The following is an 11834-nucleotide window of genomic DNA, read 5'->3' on the forward strand; positions in this document are numbered from 1 at the left end:
CATTCAGTTTTCTCCAGAGGTCTATCATATCTGTCTTTTCTAAAATTCTATTCACCTCCTTTACTTCTTTATTGTTTATTTTGAGGTTAAATTTGTCAAGTTCAGAGAGAGGGAGGTTGAGGTCTTCCATTATTATAGTTTTGCTGTTTATTTCTTCCTGTAACTACCTTAACTTCTCCTCTAAGAATATGCATGCTATACCACTTGGTGCATATATGTTAAATAATGATATTGCTTCATTGTTTATGGTGCCTTTTAGCAGGATGTAGTGTCCTTCCTTATGTCTTTTAATTAGATCTATCTTTGTTTTTGTTTTGTCTGAGATTAGGATTGCTACCCCTGCTTTTTTTTTTTACTTTAGCTGAAGCACAGTATATTCTACTCCAGCCTTTTACCTTTACCCTGGGTGCATCCCCGTTTCAAATGTGTTTTTTGTAAACAGCATATTGTAGGATTATGGTTTTAGCATTTTTAATCCATTCTGCTATCCACTTCCATTTTATGGGAGAGTTTATCCAATTCACATTCACAGTTTGATTACTATCTTTGTCTTTTTCTTCATCCTATTTCCCCCCTGTTTATGCTTTTATTTCTCCCTTCTCCCTTCCACTCCTCAATAGAGTTTTGCTTTTGACTGTCGCCTTCCTCAGTTCACCCTCCCTCTTGATTCCCCTCCCTTATCTTACCTTTTTCCCCTTGCTACTTCTTCCCTCCTTTCTGACCACCCCCTTCCTTTTCTTTCACCTTTCCCCTCCTACTGCCTGTAGGACAAGTTTGATTTCTGTACTTATCAGTGTATGTTATTCCCTTCTTGAACCAAATCTGATGAGAGTAAAACTCAAATACTGCTCTTCTCCTTCCCTTCTTTCCCTCTACTATAGTATGTTTTTGTGCCTCTTCATGTGATGTAATTTACCCTTTTCTACTACCTCCTTACCTCTTGTCCTAGAACCATCCCTTTATATCTCTTAATTATATTTTTTATCATTATATCAGTTATTTTATACTGATGCCCACAGTCTATGTATATTCCTTTCCATTGTCATAATAACTGTACTATTCTCAAGATTGACATATGTATAAAACATGTATAAAACAAAATAATCCTATACAAGGATGTAACTAATTTGTCTTATTGATTAACTAGGGGTTTCCCTCCCCCCCCATTTACTTTTTTATGTCTCTCTTGAGTTTTGTATTTGAAGATCAAATTTTCCTTTGAGCTCTGGCCTTTTCATTAGGAAGGTCTGGAATTCCCTTATTTCATTGAATGTCCATCTCCTTGCCTGGAAAATCATGCTCAATTTTGCTGGGTAGTTGATCCTTGGTTGTAGTCCAAGCTCCTTTGCCTTTCAGAATATCATATTCCAATTTCTCCTGTCATTTAATGTAGAAGCTGAAAGATCCTGAGTGATCCTGACTGCAATTCCATGATGTTTGAATTGTTTCTTTCTAGCTGATTGCAGTATTTTTTCCTTGACCTGGTAGTTCTGGAATTTGGCTATAATATTTCTTGGTGTTTTCCATTTGGGATCTCTTTCAGGGGGTGATCGGTGAATTCTTTTGATGATGATTTTATCCTCTGGTTCTAGAACCTTGGGGCAGTTATCTTTGATAATTTCTTGGAAGATACTGTCCAGGCTCTTTTTTTCCTCATGACTTTCAGGTAGACCATTAATTCTTAGATTTTCTCCCCTGGATCTCTTTTCCAGAAAAAATCACCCTGCTACCTGGTGAAGGTGCAATTCTTAAAGTTTTATTTGAATTTTTAAAATAAAAGCAATTTTTTGGTGGATTGGGAAGCCAGACACCTGCAACCCTGCATAGAAACTGAGTTCTTAGGGACTTTGGGACTTAGGGACTATAGTAGAAGCAATGTTATTTCCCTTCTGTACTTCTTTCTCTTTCATTTTATTCAACTGCTGCTTTGGCTTACTTTCATTTAGATATTAAGTCCTTTTCCTTTCTTTTCTTTTCTTTCCTCAAAAAACAGGTCTGTGGGTTAGAGATGAAAAGGCATCCTTCCATCTCACTCCAGATCTTCCACCAGAAATGCTAGTTCTCCCTCAGGACTTTAAGGAACTGGTCTTTGTGGCTGAGGTCCCAGTCTGCCATGAAGCTGAAGAGCTTTCTCATTTTGTCCAGATTGGTGTCCTCAGCCCTGACTTCTTGGCATTGCTCCTCACTGAGGACATTTCCATACAATTTGTCTAGGACAGAGTCCAGTTGGATGACATAGTTGATGAAGTCTGTCCAATGTTTGTCCACAAAATGTATCCCTGGACAGAGGGAAATGTAAAGAAGGTGTGAGATGATGGCTTAAAGGGGAGGAAGCAGCAGTTAAAAAGAAAGAGGTGAGTGGAAGGCTCCTGGGAAGGAGAATGATATATGGTGGGAAGTGGGGAGGTGGGAGGAGCAGCACAAGTGTGTTCCACTCCCTGGGCCTGATCCTTCATTGGTTCTGGGTGGGGAAGGCTCTTCTAAGTATTTTTATTTTTTTCTTTACATCAAGGCTGAGTCTGTATTCACTCTTCCCACCCTACCCCCACCTTCCAAAAATAACCAACAGCAACTCGTGGGTATAATTTCTGAGCATTGGGTAGGGCCATTTTCCACTCCTCTTGGCTAATCTATCTCTTTTCCCTCCCTCACACCTCCTCTACAGGCAGGCCTCCTGTGAGAAATCTTCCCTAACTCCATTGTGCTGAGCTACTTCCTTCATCCTTTACCCCCTTTCATTCCAGTGCCCCAATGTCTGACATTCTGGACTAGCTAAGCTTTGGTTCCAGGGTTTCTGAGTACAGGTGAACTTCAATTAAAACAAACCCGATCAATGAAAATTCCCAAGATAGTTGAAACGGGACTTTCACTGCAACAAAGTCACCCTACATGGCTCCTCTAAAGAGTTATTACTCCCAGAGCACTGAATTGAGATTCTATTTACCCACAGTTTTTCCAGGAGCATGTTCTCTGTAAGGGCCCAGCGGGATCACCTGTCTATTTTATAACTTGCTTATCTTGTGGAAAGAAACATGTAAAACATTCTCTGGGCACAGTTCCTAACTGGTTTTGGATCTCTTTCAAGTTCCTCCCACCTTCTAGCACTCATTTAGACTTGACTTTCCCTTTCCCCCGAGCCCCACTCCTCCCACTTGGTCAGGACCATTCTTTTCATACTAGTTTCATGGTTTTTTTTTTTCAAATACAGTACTAATTGGTTGTGGTGGAGGAGTCTGAAGACTCCTTTCTCCCTACTGCTGCTTACAGACTGACTCTACTGTCATCAGTCAGCAGCCCCTTCGAGGTTCACTCTATCCAAATTTATCAGTCAACCCAGATTCTGGTAGCTGTTATTTACCACCCCCCAACATATCCTCCCTCTTTTCTCAGAAATTCAGTAGCTGGTTTGCTGTATGTCTCTCCACCCCAACTCTTGAGTTTCTACTAGAGGTCTTCAATATACACCTTGATGTTTCTTCAACTACACTAACCCCCAAGTTCCTCAATCTACTCAGTCTACTCCCATGACCTACTTATTCCTCCTGACCATCTCAAATCTTCATAGAGATGGTCACATCTTTGGTTTTACCCTCATTCACAAGTGTTCTGCCTCCATGATCCCAAACTCTGAAACATTTTTTATATAATCACAACCTCCTGCCATTTGATCTCTCTCTGTTCCTTATTCCACCTAAACCTATCCTTCATCCTCATAGTGACTTCTAGTCGACAAGCATTTGTAAAGCACCCCAGTCCTTATTTTTCTTGACTTCTCTGTAATGTTGGATACTGTTGAGTACTATCTTCCCTTGGATACTCTTTCCTCTTTTAGTTACTCCCTTGGTTCTCCTTCTATCTGCGTGACTGCCATCTATCATTCTCCTTTGCTAGATCAGTGTCCATGCCATGTCCACTAAATGTGGTTGTATTCCAAGGCTCTGTTTTGGGCCCTCTTTGCTCCATATACTTTCTCATTTTGTGACCTCATCAGTTCCCATGAGTTCAATTATTATCTCTATAAAGATGATTCATAGATCTATAATCCAGTCTTTGTTTCTCTCTCTTGAGCTCCAGTCTCATATCACCAACTGTCTGTTGGGCATTTCTAACTGATTTACCATAAGAATCAACTAAACTTGTCTAAAACTGAGCTCATTATCTTTCCTCTCAACATACCACTCTTCTAAATTCTGTCAAGGGCACCACTACCCTTCTAGTCACTCAGGTTTGCAATCTTTGTGTCATCCTCATTTCACCTTCATCATCCCACGTATCCAATTAGTTGCCACATCTCTGGAATTTGTCACCATCACCCCACATACATGTCTATCATGCTAGTTCAGGTCTTAGTCATTTCTCATCTGGACTGTTGCAAAGCATCTTATGTGATCTCCCTGACTCAAGTCTCCAATCTATCCTCATTGCCACTAAAGTAATTTTCCTAAAGTTTACTTCTAGCTATGTCACATTCTATTCAATTAATTCCAATAGTTATCTATTACAATGCAAACTCTTTTGTTTGGCATATAAAGCTCTTAACATCTTGTCTTGTTTCTATGGCCTATCAGTTCTGGCATATTTGCTATTCCTCACATGGGACATAAAAGCTCCAATCTCCGTGATTTTATGCTACTTATTCTCCATGCCTGGAATGTTCTCCCTTTTCACTTCTGCCTCTTGGAATCTCAGAATTCCTTCAAAATTCAGTTCAAGTACAACTTTTTGCAGGAAGCCTTTTCTGGTCTTTGTAAATACATACCTTCTTCTTTAAGGCTGTCTTATACCTGATTTGTAAATGTCTTACATATATGTATATATGTGCATGTCATCTATCCCATTTGAATGTAAATTCTTTGAGGATGGGTTCTTTGTGCCTGGCACAAGGTAGGTTAATAAATGCTTATTGGTTTGCTTGTTTGATTCCTTCTGGAATTCCTTTGTTCTTCCTCAGTGTCAAGTGGGCACTCAATACTCAGTAAAAGGAGTTTTACTGATGGTTTAATTGACCAAATGACAAGTTGACTGAAGGACTTGCCTAGTTCCCACACCATAGAGGATGCTCCCTGATCCTGGATTTTGACCCTTTCGTGTTTAATTCCAGCTTTCCAGGCTATGAGGGTCAAGGCGCTCCAGCTTAGGGGCAAATAGAGTTCCCTGAAAGAGAAAGACTGTGTCCTTACCTGATGGAATGGATGTTGGGGCTGGAATTGGAGTGGATTGGGCTACATTTCCATCTGAGCCACATCCTGAAGCTGTAAATAGAGTATTGAGTTGGCATTGTCTCAAAGTCTCCCAGACCTGAGTCTCTCCTTCTTGGGGAGCCCCCTCTGGGGAGTTCTGTCTTTTTCTTCCCTATCTTCCTCATTCCACCCATCACCTCCACCCTCCATGACAAAAATCAGATTTCCCTCATTTCAGATATCACAGGACAGGCAGTGAGGGGAAGGGTATGCAGCTTGGAACAGATAGGTGTTCTCTATATGCATGCCTCCTTTTATATAAATGTGTGTCAGCACGAACTGACTGTAGAGTCCAGTCCTTAAAGCAGTCATACATTTCCTTTGCCATTTTCCAATCCAACTATGTATAAACTTTGGAGGAGCCAATTTCTGGCCATGAATTATGGAAATCAATGTACTGTGTGATGATGAAAAGTCTTCTAATTGTAACCTCATCCGGAATGTAGGGGGTTCCAAAAGGAAGAGATGAGACAGGCTTTTGAGCTGCCTCTAAAGAGCCAGGTAGGGGAAAGGTTTTTGTTTTTTCCTAATCCTAGGTGAATGAGTATCCAAAAATGGAATTGTCTGGGGAGTGACCTTGTGATTTTGAATGATCCAGAGGTCCCATCGATGGCCAGAGCTGTGATGGTGGCAGCAGAATCTCCTGGGTATGGCACTGGCTGATGCCAGAGGAATTTTCTATTTCTGGAACAGAGATCAATAGGAGACAGCACATTTAGCCAAGAGAAAAAGTCACTTGAGACAAGGTGGCCCCAGGAAATATGTGGCTCTTTGTAGCAGAGAGAAGTTCTAGCCACAGATTCTAAAGACACCTACTCCTGAGAACTGGGGGTGGAACCATGTGAAGACTACAATGGAAGAAAGGACTTCCAGAACCAAAAGTTGTGAGTTACCCCTTTACCCCAAGGTCTTCTTCACATGTTCTTCATCACTACAGAACTTTATGTTTGTGCCCATTCTCCCCATGGAAACTGTATATTTGTGGGGCCATGCAATCCCGATATTTTAGGAGAATGTTTTATAACTGGTGTTCTTACTATGCCTTCTTAATAAACACATTTCTAAAAACTAATTGTTTGGCTATCTAATTGTTAATAGGGGACACATCAGTGGGGGCTCAGAAACATAATAGTAAAAGCATAAACCCTTAGCGTTATCCCTAGAATTCTGAGGGCAGTAGTATTCAGCCTCCTGTGTACTCAACTTGCCAGTGGGAGTGAAAACTGGGGGAGAGAGCTAGAAGAGAGCGCTATATTTATATACATTTATATAGAACTCACTTATATATGCCTGTAATTCTGTGAGAAGGTGTGTCAGCATGTGCCTGACTCTCCATAAAGACTGATCTCCCTCCAGTTTGACTCAGCACAGAGATGGTAAATGATGGAATCCTTTCGGGGAGAGTGATAGTACTATCAGTGATGATGTTCAGGATGAAGCTTAGGCTCTATGGAGAGGCTGAAATGAGTGAGGGATTGTGGATATGTGTAAATATAGGTCTGTTGCACTCTAGTTCTGTGTGAATATGTGTATGTGTGAGCATTTGTGTTTGTTGATTTCTGAGTCAACTTATGGGTGTCCTGGTTTGTGCGTTTGAAAACATGCATGTTAGAATATGTATGTATGTGTGTGTGCTCAAATGCTTCCCAGGTTGTCCTGTCCCATTTATCCCTTGGTCCTAGACCACCAAACTGAGTCTTTAGGAAATAGATAAAATTTAAAGTAAAAGCTAGGAGGCAGAGAAATGAGAATAAGGAAGTCAACAGGGGATAAGATATAGAGTAAAGAAGGCTGGGCTCAAGAGATAGCTTGAGATGGAAGGCAGGGCCTTGGATCCCAGGAGAGATCTTAAGTCTATGGAAGAGCTCAGGACTGAGGACTTGGGTAAGGAGGTTAGACACAGAATGAAAAATCAGGAACAGAAGGGAATAGGAGGAAGAAGAGAGTGGAAGATGGATGCTTGGGTCTAGGGACCTTACCAGACTTCGCAGCCTCCTGGAGGCAGGCAGCTGCCTCTACCACATCCAGCTCCCTGAGCTTCTCTGCCAACTCCAACCCATAGTCCTCCAGGTAGAAATCTTGTTGGTGAAGTCCAAGGCATCCTGGGGAAGCTGAGCCCCTCTGGGCATACAGTTGAAACCATCCCATAGTGGAATGGGAAAAAGCTTGAGCTTGAACTTCCTGAGCTCATTGATGGGTTCTCCAGGGACTTCAAGATGAGGTCCTGAGTGTGCCCCATAGCAACTAGAACTCAATGATCTGCCTGATCTCCAGAAACTGATCTACAGTTTCTCCTAGAAGTGACAGTGGGTAGTTGATGGAAGAGACAATATGCCTCTTGAGCAGAGACTAGATCAGTAGAAGATAATATATCCAATTGGTTCAAGGGTGGGGGCATCTTCCTCTTCACCCTGGCCTGAACTCCTCCCATAGAGTGGGAAGAGAAGGAGATGAGATAAGTAAGAGGAGGGACAAATGACACTAACCAAGGCATGCAGTATCCCCAATTTCTGGTTTCTTTTTAAAATGTAAATTAATTTGATTCAATTCCTCTGGCAATATGTCCCTCTATAGTCAATTGAGTAAGAGTCTCACATTTAGAAAATCAACAACGCAGGTAGAAGAGTAGGAGACAGCTTTGGTTGAACCAAGGGGAACTTGTAGGTCCTCTGACCTACAATAGGTGTATTCTGCTTGACCACTGGATAGAGACCCCAGCCTCATCCTGGGCCTGAGAGACACAACAACATTTGGAGACAGAAGAGAGCAGAGGAGATATCTCCACTCATAGAATCCCATTTTATAGAATCATACAATGAAGAACATAGATAGAATCATAACATATAAAGCCCAGATCCAGAAGACATAGAATCATGGGATGAAGAACAGTGTCATAGAATCTTCCAGATGGAAAGGACCTTAAGGGTCTTCTAGTCCAAACTCTACACTGGACCAAGAACCCCCTAGATATCATCTTATCTATGCTCTCTTTGAACACTGCCAGTAACAGGGAATAATTCTGCTATGCCACATTTGAATTGTACAGCTCTTGGGAATTGACTATTTCTGCTTTCGAGGATTAATTTAGCTAGGTATATAAAAGCTCATAACCAGTGGATTGGCCATTTGGTGATGGATTCTTTGGCCATGGAAACCCTTGAAAAAAAGAAAATGACAAAATGACCCTCAATTCTGGACCGGCCCCTTTTGCTTCTTCAGTGACCAGTGGCTGAAAGAGGATAAAAGGGTAGAGATTGCTAACAATCATAGTTTTTAGACCATCCTTCTGTATTAGCTATATCCTTATTCAATTCAATTCTGCTAGAGGAACTGAATCATACCAATTTTTTTTTCTTTATAGAAAGGAATCCATAAAGCGGCACCAGAAATGTTTTGGTATGTGTATACATATATATGTATATACACATACATACATATACGTATGTATACATGTATTTATGTATATATGTGTATACATACATACATATATAAATATATATATATGTATATATATATATATATATATATATATATATATATATATATATGAAAAGAAAGAGAAACTTTCTTTTTATCATTGACTTTATTGGCATATACGTACAGCAGTAGGATCTTTGGTCAAAGGGTATGGACATTTTAGTTCTTGTCTTAGCGCATTTCTGAATTACTTCCCAGAATGGTCATTCCAATTCAGGAACAAACAGCTTTCTGCTGTGGCTGACTTTCTCTCCAACATTTCTTATCCTCATCTTTTGTCATCTTCATCATTTTGCTGGGCATGAGGTGAAACCTTAGTATAAAAGCCATACTCTTGGAAGCAGTAAAGAAGTATAGAAAAGGAGATGTCCATTAGTTGAGGAATGGCTAAACAAATTGTAGTACACCAGCCAATCAATAAGCATCTATTAAGCACTTTCTGTGTTCCAGGGTCTAGGCTTACTGCTGGGAATACAATGTAAAGGAAAAAAATAGTCTCTGCCCTCAAGGAGCTTACACTCTAATGAAAGGGACACAATACATATCTAATATAATAAAATAACATCTTTTATAATATATAATTTTTAAGATTCTATATATCACATGTATATGATACATTAATATATTTATATATTAGGACATATAAAATAGAGTGGCAGCTAGGTGGCACAGTGGATGGAACACCGAGCCTAGAGCCATGAAGGCTTATCTTCCTAAGTTCAAATACAACTGCAAACACTTACTAACTGTATGACCTTGGGCAAATCACTTAACCCTGTTTGCCTCAGTTTCCTCATCTGTAAAATGAGCTTGGGAAGAAAGTGGCAAAGCACTCTGGTATCTTTGTCAAGAAAGCCCCAAATGGGGTCATGAAGAGTTGAACGCGACTGAAAATGACTGAACAACAAAATAAATAGAACAGATGGAAGATAACCTTAAAGATGATGGCATTAGCAGCTGGAGGGACTAAGGAGAGGTCTCCTTAATGAGATGGCACTTGAGCAGAGTTTTAAAAGAAGCCCGGCATTCTAAGAGTCAGAGGTTGGGAAGGAAAACATTTCGCATATAGGGAGCAGCCAAAGCTAAGGCCTGGAGGCTGGAGACTGAAGATGGAGCATCTTGTAGAAGGAATGGTAAGTGGGCCAGTTTAACTGTGGAGGGGAATAGAGCGCAAGAAGGCTGGAAAGGTAGGAAAGAGTCAGGCCATGAAGGGCTTAAATGTCAAACATAGGACTTTATATGTAATTCTGAGGACAATAAAGAACCAGTGGAGTTTATTGGGGAAAGTAGAGCCTGAGAGTATATGACATGACCTGCGCTAGGAAAATCACTTTGGCAGTTGTGTGGAGGATGGACTGGAATGAGGCAGGGAGGCTCATTAGAAAATTAAAGCCACAGTCCAGATAGTGGTGATAAGAGCCTGAAATATGAGGGTAGGTATGTGAATGGGAAGAAGAGAATGTATGTGGGATATTTTGAAGAAAAAGATTTCCACAGATCATAGGACATGTGTTGAGAGAGAGAGAGAGCAGAGACAGAGGAGAGGAGAGACAGACAGATAGATAGACAGACAAAGAGAGACACAGAGACAGAAAGTCAATGAGGACAGTGAGATGGAGAACCTGAATGACTGGAAGGATGGTACTATCCTTGACAATGATAGGGAAATTCAGAAGAGGGGAGACATAATGAGTTTGGGGAAAAATAATGAGTTCTGCTTTGGACATGTTATATTTGAGATATCTGTGGAATATCCAATTGGAAATTCCATTGGGTTAATTGGTGATGTTCTGTCCTATATATAGTAGGTGCTATATAAATGCTTGTTTCCTTCATTCCTTCCTTCTAATCCTACAGCCTCCTGGAAGCAATTCCCTAGCGTCTTTCCCGTGGATGATGCCATTTTAGCAAATTGATGATGTTTGTACATGGATCAGACCCCACTCCCTTGATTATACATAGAAGATAAATGCAGAGTAGGTGGAAGGTGACCTTAGAGGAGAAGGCACTAGCAAACATGGGCTCTGGGAGTTGCCTCGTGGAAGGGCGGCACTTGAGTGGAGTCTTAGGAGATCAGATAGTTGAGGTCACCATAGGTTGGCAGGTCAGCTTGAGGCAGCAGAAGCAGATATCATAGAGTTCTTCATTATCAATGCAGTAGATTTCATCTGTTTTCTACTAATTAGCAGACAGAGAGTGTGGCATTGTAGGGTGCAATCATAGTGTCTGAGGCCTCCAGTGATGGAACTACACTAAAGGCATTCATGATATGGTCAGGGTACTTCTTTTGAATCTCGCTAATGAGCAGGGCACCAATCCCTGATCCTGTGCCTCTACCAAGTGAGTGGTTCAGCTGGAAGCCTTGCAGGCAATTGCAGTTCTCTGCCTCTTTGCACACCACATCCAAGACTGAATCCACCAGCTCTGCTCCCTCCATACAGTGGCTTCTGGCCCAATTATTGCCTGCCCTAGACTGACCAAAGACAAAGTTGTTTGGATTGAATATCTGGCCAAAAGGCCCAAAGCAAACAGAGTCCATGGTCCCAAGCTCAAGATCAATCAAGGGAAAATATTTGTTACCAATGGCTTCACTGTAGTAGACAGAGATCCGGTCCAACTTCAGGTTGCTATCCCCAAGAGGAGGCGCCAGTGGAGTCAATGCTATGGTCAACAATAATTACCTCCCAGAGTTTTGCACTGATCTGATAGTCACACTGGCTGGCTTGGATAGATGTGATTTCCCTCATGGTTAGAATTTACTTTTGTTTATCTCAAGTTACGTACAGGGAGAAGAGAATGATGCCTCTCCACTGAACCTGCTCTTTATCACTAGAAGATTCCTCCAGAGTTTGGAGCTGCCAGTTGAGAACACAAATATTCTGAGAGAGAGAAAAAGGAAGAGGGAAGGGAAAGTGAGAGAGGTAGACTGGGGTGGAGTGTAGGGGCTGAGTTGTTTTATTAAATGGAGGTTTGGAGTTCATAGCCCCACCTTTCAATCAGAGAGGCTGAGGAGAGTGATGAGGTAGAACATCAAGGTTGATGACATCTTACAGAATGATGAAATTATCCTAATAATGACATGATTTTCATCACCACTTTCATAATCATCGTCTTATC

The 11834-nt window shown here is 41.1% G+C and overlaps 2 pseudogenes; both read right to left on the minus strand.

The window, feature by feature from the left end:
• Positions 1–2055: 2055 nt before the first annotated feature.
• LOC118841602 lies at positions 2056–7479 on the minus strand (annotated as a pseudogene).
• Positions 7480–10782: 3303 nt separating this feature from the next.
• On the minus strand, positions 10783–11464 carry LOC118834152 (annotated as a pseudogene).
• Between the last annotated feature and the right edge of the window lie 370 nt (positions 11465–11834).

This window comes from Trichosurus vulpecula, chromosome 1, assembly GCF_011100635.1.
Source record: "Trichosurus vulpecula isolate mTriVul1 chromosome 1, mTriVul1.pri, whole genome shotgun sequence".
Lineage (NCBI taxonomy): Eukaryota > Metazoa > Chordata > Mammalia > Diprotodontia > Phalangeridae > Trichosurus > Trichosurus vulpecula.